Source organism: Eriocheir sinensis, chromosome 26, assembly GCF_024679095.1.
Source record: "Eriocheir sinensis breed Jianghai 21 chromosome 26, ASM2467909v1, whole genome shotgun sequence".
Taxonomy (NCBI): domain Eukaryota; kingdom Metazoa; phylum Arthropoda; class Malacostraca; order Decapoda; family Varunidae; genus Eriocheir; species Eriocheir sinensis.
The window spans coordinates 11,741,935-11,761,934 of record NC_066534.1 but is presented as its reverse complement, the minus strand read 5'-3'; the positions used below and the strand labels follow the sequence as shown (position 1 = coordinate 11,761,934).

Below are 20,000 nucleotides of genomic sequence, written 5' to 3'. Positions count from 1 at the left end.
GAATTAATGGGTTCAGTTCCGAGGCATGAATAAAAAATGGAAAAAAAGGAAGGATGTTGAAATAAATAGCTACAGTGGCAGCAGAAGTGGGCTGAGCTGATAACCAAGTACAAGATTCCAATTCATTAAGAGCCAGTCGCAGTATCAACTAACAATCTGAACTGAACATAGAGACGGCATGCTTCTCGGTATTAACACACACAGTAAAACACGCATGGATGACTAAATAGCTTAATGTATAAATGAACAAAATTGAATATATAAATGAACGAAATGGATGCGTAATGACGGTGAAGGAGGAAAGGAAGTAAGTTTGAATATAGCGCAATTGGCTGGCTCGGCACAGTAAAACACGCATGGACGAATAATAGATAAATAGCTCAATGTATAAATGAACAAAACAGAATATATATATGAACGAAATGGAAGCGTAATAATGACGGTGAAGGAGGAAAGGAAAGAAATTTGAATATGACGTAATTGGCTGGCTCGGCACAGTAAAACACGCATGGACGAATAAATAGATAAATAGCTCAATGTATAAATGAACAAAACAGAATATATAAATGAACGAAATGGAAGCGTAATAATGACGGTGAAGGAGGAAAGGAAGGAAGTTTGAATATGACGTAATTGGATGCATGGCTCGGTGGCCCACTTCACCGAGGTATGAGACCAATTCACATTTCGTCGGATGATACCAATTGACGATACTCACCACCCCCTACTCGACCCCCCCCCACCCCCCCCACCCCCGAACCCACCCCTCCGCCCCAACATAAATCTAACCCGCATTCAGAGACACTCACCATAGAAGATGTAGTGGAAGGTTATGGTGTGCTGCTGGTGATGATATGAAGATGGTGGTGGTGGTGGTGATGATGATGATGACGATGATGATGATGATGATGCTGATGATGATGATGGTGATGATGATGATGGTGATGATGGTGATAATAACAACAGTGGAACGCTCTCTCTCTCTAACCGAGCTATTTCCTACTAAACTAACTAAATGATTAACAAACAAACGAATGAACTAACTTAGTGCTCACCTTTCCTACTTTCTTTATTGGGCAACACACGATTTACTTTTCTCAGGATTAGGTAACAAAAACACTTCCGCTGCTGTTGTCTTTTCCTCGCTTACATGTATATCTTGTTTAATGGGACACATTGGATCCTGCTACTAACTGAGGTAAAATTGTAGCCTTGGTCGTATGCGGCAGCAAGAAACTAACTAATAAAAATGTGCTCAGAGATAATTTTAACTTCTAACACGACAATATCATTCATTTATATACTAAGGGACCTTCTGTGCCCAAATCAGGCGAAAAAAATCATGTGCAGCAGCCGTATCTATTCAGTGAGCTCTCGCCTCATCACTCATTTTGTTTTCTTTGTGGGATCAACGCTTAGTAGGCTTTTTTTTTCTTGTTTTTGCCCTTGAGCTGTTTCCTTTGCCGTAAAAACAAGGATACTTCAATTACTGCTACACAAAAAAATGCCAAACTTATCATCACTGTTTTGTTTACTTAGTCATCATCAACTTTCCTTGGCCTAGAATGGAGCGATGAATTGCCTTGACGCGGGTAAAGACGCCAAACTCTTCAGGTGGAGCATCAAATCAGAGGGACCGCGGGTGGACCCAAACCTTGAGCGCACAAAGAGTGATTAGCCGGCGGCCTTCAGGTGGAGGGAGGAACGTCTCGGGTCTGTCCTACGCGCCAGCATCAGGGAAGGCAAACCAATTTTTCCCTCACAAAGCTGCTGGGCGCGTAATCACTGCCAAGGTGCCAAGTACGACAATAATTATCCACTTCGTCGCTTGCTTATCGGTCACTCGAGGTTGATTTAATGGTGCGATATTTCGTGATTATTGAAGACATGACTTACCTGCCTACCTACCTAACTACCTACCTAACTACCTACCAAACTACCTACCTACCTACCTACCTAACTAACTAACTAACTAATTAATTAAACTATGTATGCCTAACTAACTAAACGTCATGCTTACCTTCTTACCTACCTAACTACCTACCTACCTACGTATCTACCTACCTACTTACCCACCTACTTACCCACCCATCTATCTACCTACCTCCCTAACAAACTAACTAACCAATTAACAAACTAACTAACTAACTAACTAACCAACCAACTGATTAAGGACATGGTATATTTTCTGCCTCAAAATAAACGAGAAATAAGTGAAAGAAATTATTCCGTTCATCTGGCAGTGTCTGAAAGTAGAGGATGGTGGTGATGGTGGCGATGGTTAGGGGGGTGGTGGTGGTGGCAGCCTGGCAGCAGCACCGCAGTCTGCAGCCTCGGTCAGTGCCAGGTGGGCGTCCATGTTGAGAGGTTGCTTATGCCGCGCCGCGCAGTGCCGCCACCCGCACGTCCCTCCGCATCCTGGTGCTGACCTTGACCTCGGGAGCCGCACGTCGTGCCCCCCGTGACGCGTTTCCTCCTGCTCACGTGTTGGCGGGAGACACGCAAGAACCCTGCACGCACACTCACACGCAGGCAGTGTGTGGGGTGCGTTGGCAAAGTTTGGGTGCGTTGCGATGCTGTGTCGTTAGTGGCGGTGTGACCAGTGACTGACCACAGGTGAGTGACAGCACACACACACACACACACACACACACACACACACACACACACACACACACACATGCACGCACTCACGCACTCACGCACGCAACTCACCTGCCTCGTCCGGGCAGGTGGCGTTTGTAAACAAAGAAACTGTAATTACTTCGGTTTATGGGAGCTATTTTTAGCAACCTCTTTTAAAGTGATAATAAAATAATTACTTTACTTGGGTAACGTATATGTGTGTGTGTTTATATATGCCTATTTTTATTGATTAATTTGATCATAAGAATTTCCATATTTCTTTATATCTCTTCCTGTTATCAGCTACGTAATCAGTCATTCAGTCAATTAGTATATCTGTTGCGTACATGTCTGTCTGTCTGTATGTATGTATGTGCATGTATGTTTGTATGTATGTATCTATCATTACCCATCCATCATCTGTCTATCTATCTGGCCGCCTCCCTGCCTACATGTTTATACAATTACCTCCCGCTCCACCTACGTCACGCCTGCTTGGCAATCAGTGTTGTTCCCCGCAGAATGGGACGCGATCGTTAAACTGTCGTGTTGGGCTGCCGTAGTAGGACCGTGCGTGAGGCGGACACACACACACACACACACACACACACACACACACACCTGCCGTGATGTAACCTCTGGCTTGGTGTATATAACCTTACATAAATAATATTGTATACCTTCACACACACACACACACACACACACACACACACACACACACACACACACTCGATAGTTATCCTTCCCTTTTTACTCCCTGCATCATGATCGTTCTTACCAGTTTCATGATTTGTCACCGATGAAAAAAAAAGGTGTTAGTTTCCTTATATTGTTTTTGCTACCGTTTTACCTTCCCTTTTTATTCCCTACATCATGATCGTTCCTACCAGAGTGTTCATGATTTCCTTGTGTTACGTGTGCGACAAAAAAAATGTGTGTCGTTAGTTTTGTTCTATTAAAAGGAGGTTTGGGTGGAGGTTTAGGAGGAGGTTTGGGTGGAGGATTAGGTGGAGGATTGGGAGGAGGTGGGGATTGGGGATTAGGAGTTACTGATGTTTTTTTTATCCCTGCTTAATTGGTTTAGTTGTCGGTTATTTTTGTTTAAGGTATGAGATTAATATTTTCTTTTAGAGTCTTACGGTTAGAACTGAACGGCCTCTATTTCGAGAAGTTAAATGAAGAAGTAACGAGAGGAATGAATGACTAAATATGCAGATAAATAAATAAAGAAAGAAACGGGGAGAAAACGAAAACGATCCACTCAATACACATCATCTCTCTCTCTCTCTCTCTCTCTCTCTCTCTCTCTCTCTCTCTCTCTCTCTCTCTCTCTGACGTCATTCTCATTTTCCTCCCTCCTCCCTCCTTCCTTCTCCTCTCTCTCCCTGCCTCACTTTCCCCTCCATTAGCCTCCCCTTCCCTCCCTCACCTTTCTTCCGCACTCTCTCTTGCTCTTCACTTCCTCTTTTTCGTGTTATTTCCATTCATTCGCCTGTTCTGGCATTCCTTTACTCTCTCTCTCTCTCTCTCTCTCTCTCTCTCTCTCTCTCTCTCTCTCTCTCTCTCTCTCTCTCCAATCCATTTCTCTCGTATTTTCTATTAAGCACCTGACACTGAATATATTTAGTACACTCACGTTTGTTGGCGTCTATAGATTATGTACGGCAAACACTTTTTCTTTCTCCTCTTTCTTTTCTTTTTCAATCTTTCCCTTATTGTCTTTCCTTTTCACTTTTTTTCATTCCTTATTTCTCTGGCTGTCTTTCTTCTTCTTTTTCACCTCTTTTTCTCTCTTTCTCAATCTCTCTGTTCTCCTCCCTTCTTTCTTTGGTACTATCTCCTTTTTTCTTTCCTTATTAGTCTTTCTTTCTTTTCTCATTATCTCCCTTACTGTCCTTCCTTTTCACTCTCACTCATCCTTCCTTTCTCTTACCTATACTATATTTCTCTTCTCGCATTCATTAGCATTCAGTTCTGTACCCTACTAACCCGCTATGTCGTGCCGTGGATCATGGTAAACACTGTACCGTATCGGGTGTCTCCCAGGAACCTGACCAAACCAAACCCGCTGCCACGCTCACCCGTCTGACCGCCTCGATGTCGTTCCGCCAGGGTTGCCGTTTGGGGTACTACGGAGCCTTATAAGGTACCTTGGGATGCCTCAGAAATGCTCGGTGTGTTTATTTGGGTGCGAAATGATGTTTATGGGAAAGACAGCGAGAGGAAGGAAATGAAAGTGAAAAAGAAAGACAGTTAGGGTAAAAAATGAGAGAAAAGGAAGCATGTGGAAATAGGTAATGTTAAGTCTTTCTACAACATAAGATGACATGTATGGTTTTTGAAGGAAAGACACTCATCAGTTTCAGTTCAAAGATATTCTAATTAATTAACGCCCAGCTGTATCGTATGTCCCCAACTTTACTTTTTTTTTCTTGTGATTGACCAAAAAAAAAAAAAAAAAAAAGCTTAAACAACAATAACAAAGAAGAGATGGAAATTTTTACTATGATGCTGTTCGTTCTCATTTGGTATTACGTTTTCAGGCTCGTTCTGGCAAAGTCTGTATGGCAACCCAGTAGTAGTAGTAGTAGTTGTTGTTGCAGTAGTAGTAGTAGTAGTGATTATGTGTCGGGAAAATAAACATGGGTGAAGGTATCTTTTATGTAGTAGTAGTAGTAGTAGTAGTAGTAGTAGTAGTAGTAATAGTAGTAATTCACGTTTCTTCCTTGTTTTTGGGAAGTAAGAGATTTTTTGTTACCTCCCTCCTCTTATATAACAGAGAGAGAGAGAGAGAGAGAGAGAGAGAGAGAGAGAGAGAGAGAGAGAGAGAGAGAGAGAGATTATACAGCATTAGTGACCACACGATACATCAGGTGTTTAGGCTCCTTAAAGGTGCTCGATCCTCAATCAATCAAGGTAACAGGTGCTATTAATTTTGTATTCATCGAACGGGACAGGCAGGTGATGATTTAGGGCTATCGGTTCACCTCTTTTTTTTATCATGAACTTACTTTTTCCATGTTTTAGCCTTTCTGTTGGTCCTTTTAACCTCTTTTTTCTTATCTATATTAATTTTCTTTAAGGGTATTGTTATTTTTTTTTCTGTCTTTCGTTTGGTCTTCTTTCCTTACCTTTCCTTTTTTCTCGCATTTTTTTCTTTACTGTCTTTCTCTTTCACCTTCTTGCGTTGTTTCTTTCTCTTGCTGTCAATCTTTTTCTTTCTCTGTTTTCTTTTCTTTCCTCCTTCGTTTTCTCCATTATCCTTTCTCTTTCACTTTCCTACGTTCAAAATTTCGAACTTTTTATAGTTTTTTTCTTTCTCTTTTTGCTTTTCTTTTCTCCTTCGTTTTTTCCCTTACTGTTTTTCTTTTTTAACTTTCATTCTTTTTTTCTTTCTTTGTGTTTTTGTCTTCCTTTTCTCATTATCTTCAGTCTATATTTCTCTTGCTGTCTTAACTTTTGCCTTTCTTTCATTCTTTCTCTCTTTTTTTTTTCTTGCAATGCTGTCTTTCTATTTCTCTTCTCATTATTTCTTTTTCTTCGCATTTCTTTGTTTCTTTTCCACTTTTCGTTTTCCTTTCTTTCTTTGTCATGTATATCGCTTTGTATCAACTTTCTTTGCTTCTCTTCTCCTTATCTCTTCTCCATTTTTCCTTTCTCTTTTTCCCTTCATCCCTTTCCCTTGCTGTTGCTGTTACTAAGAACTCATACCAGCTTCATATATTCAGATTTTTATTACATCCCATCATATTACCTTGATTTCGGACATTCGTGAAGCAACTTAAGAGAAAACACAAAGAAATGTTAGTCAGGTAAAAGAAAAAGTCGCAGAGCATAGAAATTACGAAATAGTGAAAATATTATTGAGTAAAAAATAAGAAAAATAAAATAGGGTTCATAACAAAAGGTCATTATAATAAATTACTTCATTTGTGTTGTACGTGACTGTGTGGTATATGAGAGAGAGAGAGAGAGAGAGAGAGAGAGAGAGAGAGAGAGAGAGAGAGAGAGAGAGAGAGAGAGAGAGAGAGAAAATAAATTCATGTGACGCAAAGGATGAAAAATTATGATGAAAGCCGAGGGAGGAGGAGGAGGAGGAGGTGGAGGTGGAGGTGGAGGAAAAGGAGGCGAGGTGAGGTGTGGACTGTGGTCAATCTCGTGTGTGTGTGTGTGTGTGTGTGTGTGTGTGTGTGTGTGTGTGTGTGTGTGTGTGTTGGTTGCTTTATTTTTAGCTTCCATCTCATTTCCTTCCTTTTTTTTCTTTTTCCTAATTAATATTCTGATTTTTTTTTGTTTGTTTTGTTTTTTGTTCATGCATTCCCTAAATTCATCATCATTTTCCTCCTTCTCTTCCCTTCATTGCGCTTCTTTAGTTCTTCTTTCTTGTCTGTTTATTCATCTTTAATCTTTTCCTTTTTTTCCCATTTTTCTTTCATTCTATTTTCCTCAACTTTTTTTCCTTCTTTTTTCTTTCTCTCTTTTCCTTTCATTCATCATTTCTTTCTTTCTTTTTCTTTCTTAATTTGTTCCCTTTTTTATTCTTTTCATTCTTCCTTTTCCTTCCTTCCTTTTTTTTCCGTTATGTCTTTTTCTTTTTTAATTTGTTTCCTCTTTTATTCTTTTCATTCTTCCTCTTCCTCCCTTCCATTTTTCACGTTATGTCTTCCTCTCTTATCTCTTTCTCCTTCCCTCCTTTATTTATTGTTATTATTCTACATTCGTTCCGCTCTCCTTCATCCCTCCCCCTCTCTCTCTCTTCTTCTTCTTTATTACTCTTCCCCATCTTCCTCACCTTCACCTTCCTCCCCTGCACCGTTCTCAGATTCCAAGGAAAGATAAAAAAACTAAATTACTTGAAATAAAACTTAGAATATTATCCTGTTTTTATAGCGAATCATCGACATGAACTCTCTTGATCATAGAAAGGAGGGAGGGAGGGAGGGAAGGAAGGAAGGAAAGGAAGGAAGGAAGGGAGGGAGGGAGGGAAGGAAACCAGAAAGAAAGAAAAAATAGAAGCAAGGAAGGAAAGAAAGAAAGAAAGGAAGGAAGGAAGGAAGGAAGGAAGGAAGGGAGGGAAGGAAGCCAGGAAGAAAGGAAAGATCGAAGCAAGAAAGGAAAGAAAGAAAGAAAGAAAGAAAGAAAGAAAGAAAGGAAGGAAGGCAGGAAGGAAGGAAGGGAAGAAAGCCAGGAAGAAAGGATCAAAGGAAAGATCGAAGCAAGGAAGGATTGAAAGAAGGAAGATGGAAAGAAAAGGAAGGATGAAAAGAAGGAAGGATGGAAAGAAAGAAAGAAAGTAGGAAGTATGGAAGGAAGGAAGGGGAAGGAAGCTAGGAAAAAAGGAAAGATGATAGCAAGGAAGGATTGAAAGAAGGAAGATGGAAAGAAAAGGAAGGATGAAAAGAAGGAAGGATGGAAAGAAAGAAAGAAAGTAGAAAGTATGGAAGGAAGGAAGGAAGGGGAAGGAAACTAGGAAAAACAAAGATGACAGCAAGGAAGGATTGAAAGAAGGAAGATGGAAAGAAAAGGAAGGATGGAAAGAAAGAAAGGAAGTAGGAGGGAGGGAAGGAAGGAAGGATGGATGAAAAAATATAAGAAAGTTGACAAGAAGGAAAGACAAGGTGTAGGAAAACAGGAGCCGGAAAGAAAGTACAACAAAACCCTCGTAGGAAAAAAAAAAAATAGAACAACCACCCTCTCAGTTAAGTGCAAAGTAGAACAAGTCTCCCTCACTTATATTTTCTTTCCTGTTTTCAGACAATTTTTTTTTTTTGTTCTAAGTGAGTTATGTCCCGAGGGGGTTTTGTCCTAAGGGGGTTTTGTTCTAAGGGGGTTATGTCCTAAGAGGGTTTTGTTCTAAGGTGGTTTTGTCCTGAGGTGGTTTTGTTCTAAGGTGGATTTGTTCTAAGGTGGTTTTGTCCTAAGGGGGTTTTGTCCTAATGTGGTTTTGTTCTAAGGTGGTTTTGTCCTACGGTGGTTTTGTTCTAAGGGGGTTTTGTCCTAAGGGGGTTTTGTCCCAAGGGGGTTTTGTTCTAAGGTGGTTTTGTTCTAAGGTGGTTTTGTCCTGAGGTGGTTTTGTTCTAAGGTGGTTTTGTTCTAATCTTTTTTTGTCCTATACTCGAGAAAACAACTTGAGCTCGAAGGATAAACATTTCACATCCATTCTCGGTCCTATATCCTGGTTTGCTCCACGAAAAGTAAATTGAAGATGAAAATATGGGGAAAAAAATCGATCGAAGCATACAAATAAACATCTGAAACAATGAAATAAGAGACAAAAGAAAAGATGGGGAGTGCAGGAACGTATGGAAAAGCGATTGTGAGAGAGAGCGGATAAATATCAGAACTGCAACTCGTATAACAGCAACCAGTGAAGCAGCAAATAGAGAGAGAGAGAGAGAGAGAGAGAGAGAGAGAGAGAGAGAGAGAGAGAGAGAGACAAACAAAGACAGACAAAGGCATATAGAGAAAGATGCAGGCTATATGATACAGACAGGCAGATAGGCAGACATACGGACAAACATACTTATAAGGAGACAGTAAGATACAGACAGACAAAGATACAGAGACACGGACAGACAAACAGACACAGACAAGGAGACACACGAACAGAAAGAAAAAAAAAGAGATATAGAGACAGACGAGGAGACAAAGAAAAACACAGACGAGAGAGAGAGAGAGAGAGAGAGAGAGAGAGAGAGAGAGAGAGAGAGAGAGAGATATGAATAAAAGAATTAGCAGGTCAGTAACACTTGCAAACTTGGGTAGAGTGAGTCACCGTTCAGACCGTTGAGTAAGAGTGAGGTGAAGAGGAGGAGGAGGAGGAGAAGGAGCAGACTAAGAAGGAGAGAAGGACATACGAGTACATTGAAAGAGCAAGAGGGCAGGAGGGAGAGAGAGAGGGAGGGAGAGAGAGGGAGTGTGTGAGTGGAAGGTTTGAGAGCTCTTTACGATGGTTGCTGAGGGTGAGTGAACGAGGTGTGTGAGTGTGTGTGTGTGTGGTGATGGGAAGCAGGATGTAGGCAGCGGGAGATAGAGAGATAGAGACAGAGCTTAAAATAGAGTTGAATTAGCAAACAGTGACGCCGTGTGAGGTGAGGGAGTGTGTGAAGGAGAGGTGCAGAGAGGAGAGAAGTGTTCATTGACAGCGGAAGAGTGTGATGGATCGGATGCCGGTGATGAAAGCAGAGGTAAAGGAAGGTGCTGAAGATTGGGATGCTGCGTGAGTATAGACAGAAATAAGAGAAGGTAGGAAGGAATTAATGAATGCCTGAGAGTGTGATTGATGGTAGACGTCGTTAGGAAAGTATGTTTTGTGAGTATTATAATGAAATAAGGTAAAGAAGAAGTATATGAATGTGTTGTTGATAGTGAAAGTGTGATAGATGCTGCGTGAGGATGTGAAGGAAGAAGAGAAGGCAGGAAGAAGTTAAGTAATGCTTGAGAGTGTAATTGATTGTAGACGTTGATAAGGATTCTGTGTGAGTATTAGAAGAAAAGAAAGTAAGAAAGACGTTTATGAATGCGTTGTTGATAGGGAAAGTGTGATAGATGCTGCGTGAGTATGTGAAGGAAAAAGAGAAGGTAGGAAGAAGTTAATTAATGGTTGAGAGTGTGATTGATTGTAGACGTTGATAAGGATTCTGTATGAGTATTAGAAGAAAAGAAAGTAAGAAAGACGTTTATGAATGCGTTGTTGATAGAGAAAGTGTGATAGATGCTGCGTGAGTATATACAGGAGGAAGAGAAGGTAGAATGATGTTAATAAATACGTGAATGTGTGATTGATAGGTAGACGTTCATAGACACAAAGGAATTTTATAGAGAAAGAAGGTAGAGAGAAGCGTGACTGCGTTGTTGACATTGGCAGTGTGAGATTGTAATGAAAGAAGGTGGGAAGAAGCCAATTAAGGCGTTGTTGATTGTAAGAGAGTGTGATTGATGAATTGACAGTGATATGAAAGAATGCTGAGTGATAATTAGAAAGAAAGAAGGTAAGGAAGAAGTGAATTGAGTGTTGTTGAAAGGGAGAGCTTGTGATAGGTAAGGTTGCTGAATGAGTATATAAAAGAAGAAAGATGTTAATGAATGCGTGGTGGAAAGTAAGGTGACGTGATGAACAGGTTGACAGTGCAAGGTAAGGATGCTGTTTGAGTATTAGAAAAAAAAGTAAGAAGTGGGTGACTGCTTGGTGGAAGGTAGAAGTAGATGAATGTTTGGTGGATCGTGAGATAATGTGATGGTTGGTATATTAAAAAGAAGGTAGATAAAAAGTGAATGAATGTTTGATTGATAAGAGTGATGAGTGGAATGACAGTGATAGGTAAAGATGCTGAAAATATGGATAATGATCTGTAATTGAAGGATCAGTGATTAAAATATGAATCCGAGTGCTTGATAGATTAATTAATGAAAGTGTGTAAGTGACAGGCACAGGTAAATTAAGATGACAGGTAAAACAGAAATGAGTGAAGTGATGAAAACAATAAAAAATGGAAAAAAAAATACTGATTCATTGTTATTATAGAAATTCTGAATAAGACGAAATAGACCTATAGAATAAGACAACAGAGGGAGGTAAGTTCAACAGTAGTCGGTTACATGTGAATAGTAGATAAGCACACGTGTATTAGATTGGATTAAATTATGTGTTAGATAGAGCAGGAGTGTGCGATAAATGAGACGTGAGCGTTAAACAGATAAAAGGCAAGGGCCCCAAAAGATAAGGAGTTGATAAAAGGTTCCATAACGTGAATAAAGGATGAGTCAACGTACATTAAACTAGATAAGAGTATTGTGGTAGACAGAGCAAGGGTGCGTGATTGGTAGGGTGAGGGAGTATCGTACCACCTCTACAAGCGATCCTCACCCTTCTCCCCTCTATTTGCCTTTCTCTTTTTCTATCTCTTCCTGCCTTTTTTTTTTCGTAGTCATATTTTTTTCTTTTCCTCCTCTGCCTTTCTTTCTTTTTACTCTCCTTTTCTATCTCTTCCTGCCTTTTTTTTTCGTTGTCATTTTTATTTTATTTTCCTCCTCTGCCTTTCTTTCTTCCTACTCTCTATATCATCTGTTTACAGCGGCACCAACACCAGGCTTTTTCGTATCCTTTTTTTTTCCTTGAGTTATTTTCTTTTCTCCCTCTACCTTTCTTTCTTTCTACTCTCTTTATCATCTATTTACAGGAGCACCAACAGCAGTCTTTTTCGTATCCTATTTTTCCTTGCGTTATTTCCTTTTCCATAAAATAAAAAAGTTGGATAAGGGAAGTAGGAAGCTGTAAAGGGAAGGGTGCAGGTGTATAGGCTGTCGGCAATAGATTACAGGTGAACATATTGAAGATCCCATTACCTGCAAAATATAAGTATCCTAGTAATTGGAAACGAGGTAGAGGTGTGAGGATGCAGGTGTGGCTAAAACTGTAAGAAAGATATAACAAACGAGGGTGAGGGGGGTGGACTAAACTAAAAATACGATAGACCGAAATATGGACTGATCGAACGTGTGTGTGTGTGTGTGTGTGTGTGTGTGTGTCAGGGAGGAGGGTGGGTGTAGCTGGCAGCGGGTAGGGGGTGGGCAGCTTAAGTGGATAGATATGTAGGTGAGTGCAAGCCGCGATAGTGTGTGAACCAGCAGAGGAGTAAACATGAACGTAAGGGCGAGCAGACGCAAGGATAGGCCTGTGATTGAAGAAAGTGGCGGGTTCAAGCAAGTGCAGTGAGGAAAGGGCAGCGAAATGTATACTTAAGATAAAGAAACATGGAAATGCAGGCAACAGAAAGCCTATTGGCTTATTACGAGGTCGCCCGCTTGGGTGATTTAATCTGCTCGACCGCCACTTGGGGCTTGGTGAGCAGATGAAAGCACCTCGATATTGAGGAGCAGATGGAAGCCCCTCGTTATTCAGTTTACTCCTGACGCAGCGAAATGACGGTCGATTCTATATTTGAAGGAGTTGATGGTATTCGCATTTACTACTTCTGAGGGAAGATTGTTCCAGTGGCGGATGACTCGGTTTGAAAAGAAACTCCTTCCAATGTCTGTGTTACATCGACTCGACTGAATGGGTAAACCGTTATTTCTAGTTCTTGAGTTGGTTTGCAGTTCAAAGAATTTGGAGTAATCGACGTTATTGAACTTTTTTAGATACTTGAAGACTTGAATCATATCCCCTCGTAGGCGTCTTTTCTCCAATGTAAAGAGATTGAGTCGCTTGAGTCGTTCCTCGTACGGTTGAGCCCTTAAGGTTGGAATCATCTTTGTGGCGCGTCGTTGAATCCTTTCCAGTAAAGCAATGTCCTTTCTGTAATTGGGAGACCAGAACTGCACTGCATACTCGAGGTGCGGTCTTACCATGGAATTATACAAGGATAGCATCACGTCTGGTGTTTTACACTCGAAGTTCCTCGCTATGAACCCGAGCATAATGTTGGCCTTGTTGTATGCTTTTTTTTACAGTGATTCGCGTGTTTCAGGTCACTGCTGATAGTGACTCCAAGATCCTTTTCCTCCTGCATCGCTTGCAGAGGTCTCCCATTCATGATGTATGTGTGGTTACTATTTTGGGACCCAATGTGCATGACTTTGCATTTGTCAACATTAAAAGACATTTGCCATTTTTCCGACCATTCGATAATGTGATTGAGGTCTTTCTGAATGGTTTCGCAGTCGGTCTTTGTGAGGGCATCTCCACCCACCTTGGTGTCATCTGCAAATTTCGATATTGTGGATTTCAGTCCTGATTCTAGGTCATTGATATATATGATAAAGAGGATGGGTCCCAGCACTGACCCTTGAGGCACTCCACTAGTGACTGGTAGCCAATCGGAAGGCTGTCCGTTGAGTAGTACTCGTTGTTTTCTGTCGGTGAGCCAATCTCTTATCCACGCGATCAGATTGGCTCCGATGCCCGCCGAGTGCAGTTTCTTAAGGAGTCGCTCGTGCGGTACCTTGTCGAAGGCTTTCTGAAAGTCCAGGTATATAACATCACTGGGGATGTGGGCATCCCAGTTCTTATATATACCTTGGAAGAAGTCTAATAAATTCGTTAGGCAGGAGCGCTTGTTTCTGAAGCCATGCTGGGTGTCGGAGATTACATTATTGTTTTCTAGAAACTTAACAAGTTTATCTCTAATAATCTTTTCGAGTATTTTCCTGCCACTGATGTCAAACTTATGGGCCTGTAGTTTAATGCAACGCTTTTGTCTCCTTTTTGAAAATCGGTGTTACGTTCGCCATCTTCCAGTCTTCCGGGACCTTGTTTAGTTGAACTGACCGGTTGAATATGCTAGTGAGTGGTTGAAGTATTTGTTGTTTAAGCTCTTTAATAACCGCGGGGACAAACTGTCGGGTCCCGTTGACTTGTTCGTGTCGAGTTTGTCCAAGTACTTTTTACTTCTTGGTCGCATATTGAGTCAATTTCCAGCGGCGTGATCTCACTCGGCGGGCAGGGCTCGGGAATGGTTTCGATGTCCTCGACTGTGAATACGGATGCGAAGTTACTGTTGAGGATTCTGGCCATCTGTTTACTGTCCTGAGTTACAGATCCAGTCTCGTCTGTCAGGGGACCAATATTGATTTTACTTTCTTTTTCGATCTTATGTACGTGAAGAATTTCTTGGAGTTAGTTTTGATTTCGCGCGCTATTTGCTTTTCATAGTTGCGTTTGCTACTCCGAATAAGGCTGCGACAAGCTCTGAGGCTGTTGTGGTACTGTGTGCTGGCTTCGGCCGTAGCATTCTCTTTCATCAAATTATAATTCCTTTTTTAGGTTTACTGCCCTTTTATTTCTCTGGTCATCCACGGTGGATCTACGGCCCCATTTACTCGCCTGGATTTCGTAGGCACTGTAGCCTTCTACTTGCAACAGCTTATCTTTGAAGACGTTCCACGCGTTGTCGATTGTATTGTCGGTGATGCCAAGTTGGTCCCAGGTCGTAGGGGAAGCAGTGCACGGGCTAAGTTGAAATTTCCTTTTTTGTAATCTGGTATCACTGATGGATTATCTACGAGTTTGTGACATATGTTGATATTAAAACGGATTAAGTGGTGATCGCACCCATTAAGTTTCTCACCAACTGTACAGTCGCGAATGAGGTCGGGGTCGCTTACTAATACCAGATCCAGCAGATTGTTTTCTCTTGTTGGTTGAGTTACAACTTGAGTGAGGAACGAATCCTCCACCATTTCTAAAAGCCTGTTACCCTCTTGATCTCCAGTCATCAGTCCCCAGTCAATGTTAGGGCAATTAAAGTCCCCAATTATAATTGCTTCCTTGCTTTGTGTTAGAGAGTGAATCTCTTCGTAGAGGGCAGTGTCATCGGCTGCCTGTTGTTTCGGAGGCCTGTATACGGTTGCAAGTGTTAGTTTCTTGTTATTTGCGGTTATTTCCACATAGACAGAATCGTATTTCTCTGCGTCCTGTTTGTCTATTTTTATGGCAGGGAGTGTACTTTTTACGTAGCAAACTACTCCTCCTCCTTTCTTGTGCTTTCGACTTTTGTGGAAGCTTTCGTACCCAGGGAATGACATTTCGGATTCTAGATGGGTAGAGTTGGCCCAAGTCTCTGTGATGGCTACCACATCTGGTTTCTCTGTTGCAATATACGCCCTAATTTCGTCCTTTTTGGGTATTAAACTACGTGCATTTGTGTACATGATAGAAATGTGGCCGTGACGAGTTGTACCAGTTCGCTTGTCGGAGGCGTGGTTAGTTACACAGTTTCTTGTGAGTCGCATTGACGCTACGGGTTGGTTGATCAAGGAGAAATGGTATATGTAGGTAGTCAGGTAGGTGTTGAATGAACAGGTGATGGTTATATAGAGAAAGTTTAGGTTTTAGACAAGTTTAGCGAGAATGGTGGAGTGGAAATGAAAGTAAGGAAGTAGAGGTAAGAAGAATATGTAAAACGAAGGTACTGGGTGGACGATTCAATAGATGGATAGGGAGGTAGTTAGGTAGATAGGTTGTGCAGGGAATGTTGTAAGTAGGAGAGGACGGAAGTGATGCAGTGAAATTAAAAGTGAAATAATAAAAAGTGAGACATAGGTAGTGGGAAAACAGTTGTACAGGTGACCAGGTAGGTAGGTAAGTTGGTCAGGTGATGTTTTAATGAGGAGATTATGAAAAAAAAAAGATACGGGGAACTTTAAGGAGAGAAAGTAAAAGTGAAACATATATGGGAGACGCAGGTAGATGATTGACAACTGGGCAGGTAGACGAACAGAAAGGTAGATTTTGCAGACGATGTAATGGTAAGAGTATGGAAATAGATGCAGTGATGAAAGTAAAAGTGATACGTATTTGGTAGGCCCAGGTAGCTAGTGGGAGACCAGTTATAATAGGTTGATTGTATAAGTAATATTGTAACGGGAAGACGACAAAAATTTCAGGGCTTTTTTTTCCAATATTTTTTTTTTTTTTAAGCCCTTGAGCTGTCTCCTTTGCTGTAAAAAAAAAACACATATATAAGAAGGAAAAGTGAAACGAAAATGGAAGACACAGGTTGATAAATAGACTAATAGAATGCGCAGGTAAAATGAAACACACAAGTAAATTAATGAAACACACAGGTAGATAAATGAAATACACAGGTAGATAAATGGAAACAGGTAGATAAATGAAACACACAGGTAGATATATGGACACAGGTAGATAAATGAAACACACAGGTAGATAAATAGACTAATAGATTGCGCAGGTAATATTTAAAAGGGGAAAAGGATGAAATTAACAGTGAAATTAATGAAAAGAAAGCAAAAGTGAGACAAAAAGGGGAGTCACAGGTCGATAAACGAACAGGTAAATCGTGCAGGTAATATTGTAATGGGAGGAGGATGAAAATGACGGTGAAATTAAAAATAAGTATAAATGAAACAAAAATGGGAAACACAGGTAGACGGTAGATGGGAAAATTAAAAAAAAAAGTAAGTAAAAATAAAACGGGAAACACAGGTAGGTGGGAAACACAGGTAGAGGGTAGATAGGAAACACAGGTAGACGGTAGATGGGAAACACAGGTAGAAGGGAAGCACAGGTAGACGGTAGATGGGAAACACAGGTAGACGGTAGATGGGAAACACAGGTAGAAGGGAAACACAGGTAGACGGTAGATGGGAAACACAGGTAGACGGTAGATGGGAAACACAGGTAGACGGTAGATGGGAAACACAGGTAGACGGTAGATGGGAAACACAGGTACACGGTAGATGGGAAATACAGGTAGACGGTAGATGGGAAGCACAGGTAGACGGTAGATGGGAAACACAGGTAGACGGTAGATGGGAAGCACAGGTACACGGTAGATGGGAAACACAGGTAGACGGTAGATGGGAAGCACAGGTAGACGGTAGATGGGAAACACAGGTAGACGGTAGATGGGAAACACAGGTAGATTGGAAACACAGGTAGACGGTAGATAGGAAAATCAAAGATAAGTAAATATGAAACGGAAAACACAGGTAGATGAGAAACACAGGTAGACGGTAGATGGGAAACACAGGTAGACGGGAAACACAGTAGATAGGAAACACGGGTAGATGGTAGACAGTAGATATGAAACACAGGTAGGTAGGAAACACAGGTAGATGAGTAGACAGGTAGATTGTATAGGTAATATTGTAATGGGAAGAGAATGAAAATGACAGTTATATTAAAGACAAGAAAGCGAAAGTGAGATGAAAATGGAAGACAGGTAGATAAACAAAGAAGTAGATTGTCCAGGTAATAATGTAAAGGAGAATGAGAACAACAGTGAAATTAAAGATAGATAATAGAATAAAAGTGAGAAAAAGGGGAGACAGGTAGATTAACAGACAGGTAGATTTCCCAGGTGCTGTCATGTCGGTAGAGTACGTAAGTAAGGGGAGGTGGGCATGAGTAAGAGAGAAAGGCAGGTGTATTTCAGGTATGGTTAAGTCAGGGGAGCGTGTGTGGTAGTGGTGGTGGTGGTGTAAGGTGAGAAGGTGGGAGGGATGGGTGAGGGCAAGGTAAGGTGTGTAAGGCGTAGGTGAGGTGTTGCAGGAGGCGGGAAGATGACGTGTTTGCAGGTAAGGTGACGATGATGTAACTGTGTGTGTGTGTGTGTGTGTGTGTGTGTGTGTGTGTGTATGAGAGAGAGAGAGAGAGAGAGAGAGAGAGAGAGAGAGAGAGAGAGAGAGTATGAAGACAAGTGGACAAAGAGTTAAAGTAGAGGAAGAAGAATAGAAAGTGAAGAATTACTAAAAGGAGGAAAAGATAGATAGCTAGATAAATAGATAGATAGATAGACAGATAGATAGATAAATAGATATAGATAAACCCAATAAGAACCAATAAGAAAGTGTATTTTTTTTCACAGCAAAGGAGACAGCACAAGGGCACAAAAAACAGGAAACAACAATAAAAAAAGTCCGCTCATAGGTAGGTGTAATTAACTTTGCCCAGGTACAGCTCACCAAGCACACACAACCATGGTGACAACACAAACCAGGTGGGGGGGTGAGCCTCAGAATATGATAAGGCTAAGAGGGGGGGCGGGGGGTGAAGGAACGTGAGGGGCATGCAATGAGGACCCAAGGAACCTAAATGACCCGAGATGCCCAGTGCTTTTTACCTGCCATTATATTATTTTCGTTACCTATCCTAACCTTCACCTGTCCCTACCTTCCCTTCCCTCTCCTTACCTGTGTATATCTGTCATTAATTACACTTACCTTTATTTGATCTTACCTATCCTAACCTTCACCTGCCCCTACCTTCCCTTCCCTCTCCTTACCTGCGTATACCTGTCGTTAATTACACTTACCTTTACTTAATCTTACCCACCCTTACCTTCACCTGCTCCCACCTTCCCTTCCCTCTCCTTACCTGTGTATACCTGTCATTAATTACACTTACCTTTATTTGATCTTACCCACCCTTACCTTCACCTGCCCCTACCTTCCCTTCCCTCTCCTTACCTGTGTATACCTGTCATTAATTGCACTTACCTTTACTTGATCTTACCTACCCTTACCTTACCGTTCTTAATGTTCTTTACTGTTTTTATTTCCCTCATGTTCCGATTTTACCTTTCCTTACCTAACCTTATTCAACTTCACCGTACCTTACCTTACCTTACCTTACATACCTTATTTAACTTTGCCGTCCTTTACCTTACTTCACCTTACCTTACTTTACCTTACCTTACCTTACCTTACCCTACCTTACTTTATCTTACCTTACTTTACCTTACCCTACCTTACTTTACCTTACCTTACCCTACCTTACCTCACCTTACCTTACTTTACCTTACCTTACCCTACCTTACCTCACTTTACCTTACCTTACTTAACCTAACCTTACCTTACCTTACCTCACTTTACCTTACCTTACCTTACCTTACCTTAACCTACCTCACCTTACTTTACCTTGCCTTACCTTACTTTACCTTACCCTACCATGCCTCACCTTACCTTACCTTACTTACCTTACCTTACCTTACCTCACCTTACCTTACCTTACCTTATCTTCTCGCTCCTAACCTTCACCTTCGCTCACCTTGCCCCAATCACAGCTAAAACCCTTCCTTCCCACCACCCTTCCCCTCCACCTCACCCCTTCCCTTCTCTCTGTCAACCAAGGTAGAAAAACTAGAAACGAAGTACTGGTGGTGGCGCAGTTGGGGACAAGAAGCAAGCAAGGTTAGGCGAGGGGAGGCAGGACAGGTGGCTACGTAGGTGAGTAATCCAGGTGTGAGTGATCAGGTGTGGCGTGTGAGAAGGAGAGGTGATGAGGTGGGTGAGTACAGGTGTGTGGAAGGTGTGTGGAGGGTGTGAAGATGTAGAAAGAGAACGTGATTGAGTGTTTGAAAATGAAAAGGAAGAGGAGAAGGTAAGGGAGGAGGGATGCAAGAGAGAGGTAGAAATAGAAGCAGAAGGAGAGTAATAAGAGAAGAGAAGGAGCAGAAAAAGGAGGAAGAGGAGGAGGAGGAGGACGAGGAAGGAGATAGATAATTAAGAAAAGGAGAAATATTTGGAAGATTGGGACACGAAGTATATGTAAAGAGGAAAATAAGTAAAAATAAGAAAATAAGAATTAAGAAATGAAATAAAGTAAGAGAAAGAGAAGGAGGAAAGGAAACCGTAAAGAAGGAGAAGAAAGAGGAGAGGAAAGGGAGAATATGTAGAAAATGGAAGAGATAGAAAGAGTTATAAAAGGAAGGGAGAAAAAAAAACTGGAAACCGAAAAGAAAAAAAGAGAAGAGGAAAGACGTAGAAAATGGAAGAGATAGGAAAAGATAAAAAAGAAAAAGAGAAAAAAAACAGGAAAACTAGCATTCGAAGATGAAATAAAAGAAGAGAAGACGCAGAATAAGGAAAAAGAGGAGAAAGAAGAGGAGTCGAAGGAGGAGGAGGAG

General features: G+C 41.2%; 1 protein-coding gene across 2 annotated transcripts in view; it reads left to right on the top strand.

Moving 5' to 3' along the window:
- LOC127003768 (uncharacterized) overlaps nt 1-20,000 on the top strand; it is a 116,975-nt gene that overhangs the window by 7,003 nt on the left and 89,972 nt on the right. Inside the window, exon 1 of one of the 2 annotated variants that reach the window (XM_050870776.1) lies at nt 2,333-2,616. The exons of the other annotated variant lie outside the window; for it this stretch is intronic. The gene's annotated coding sequence lies outside the window, so the exon portion shown is untranslated. Of the gene's footprint in view, nt 1-2,332; nt 2,617-20,000 lie in introns of those variants that run through there. 2 annotated transcript variants of the gene reach the window in all.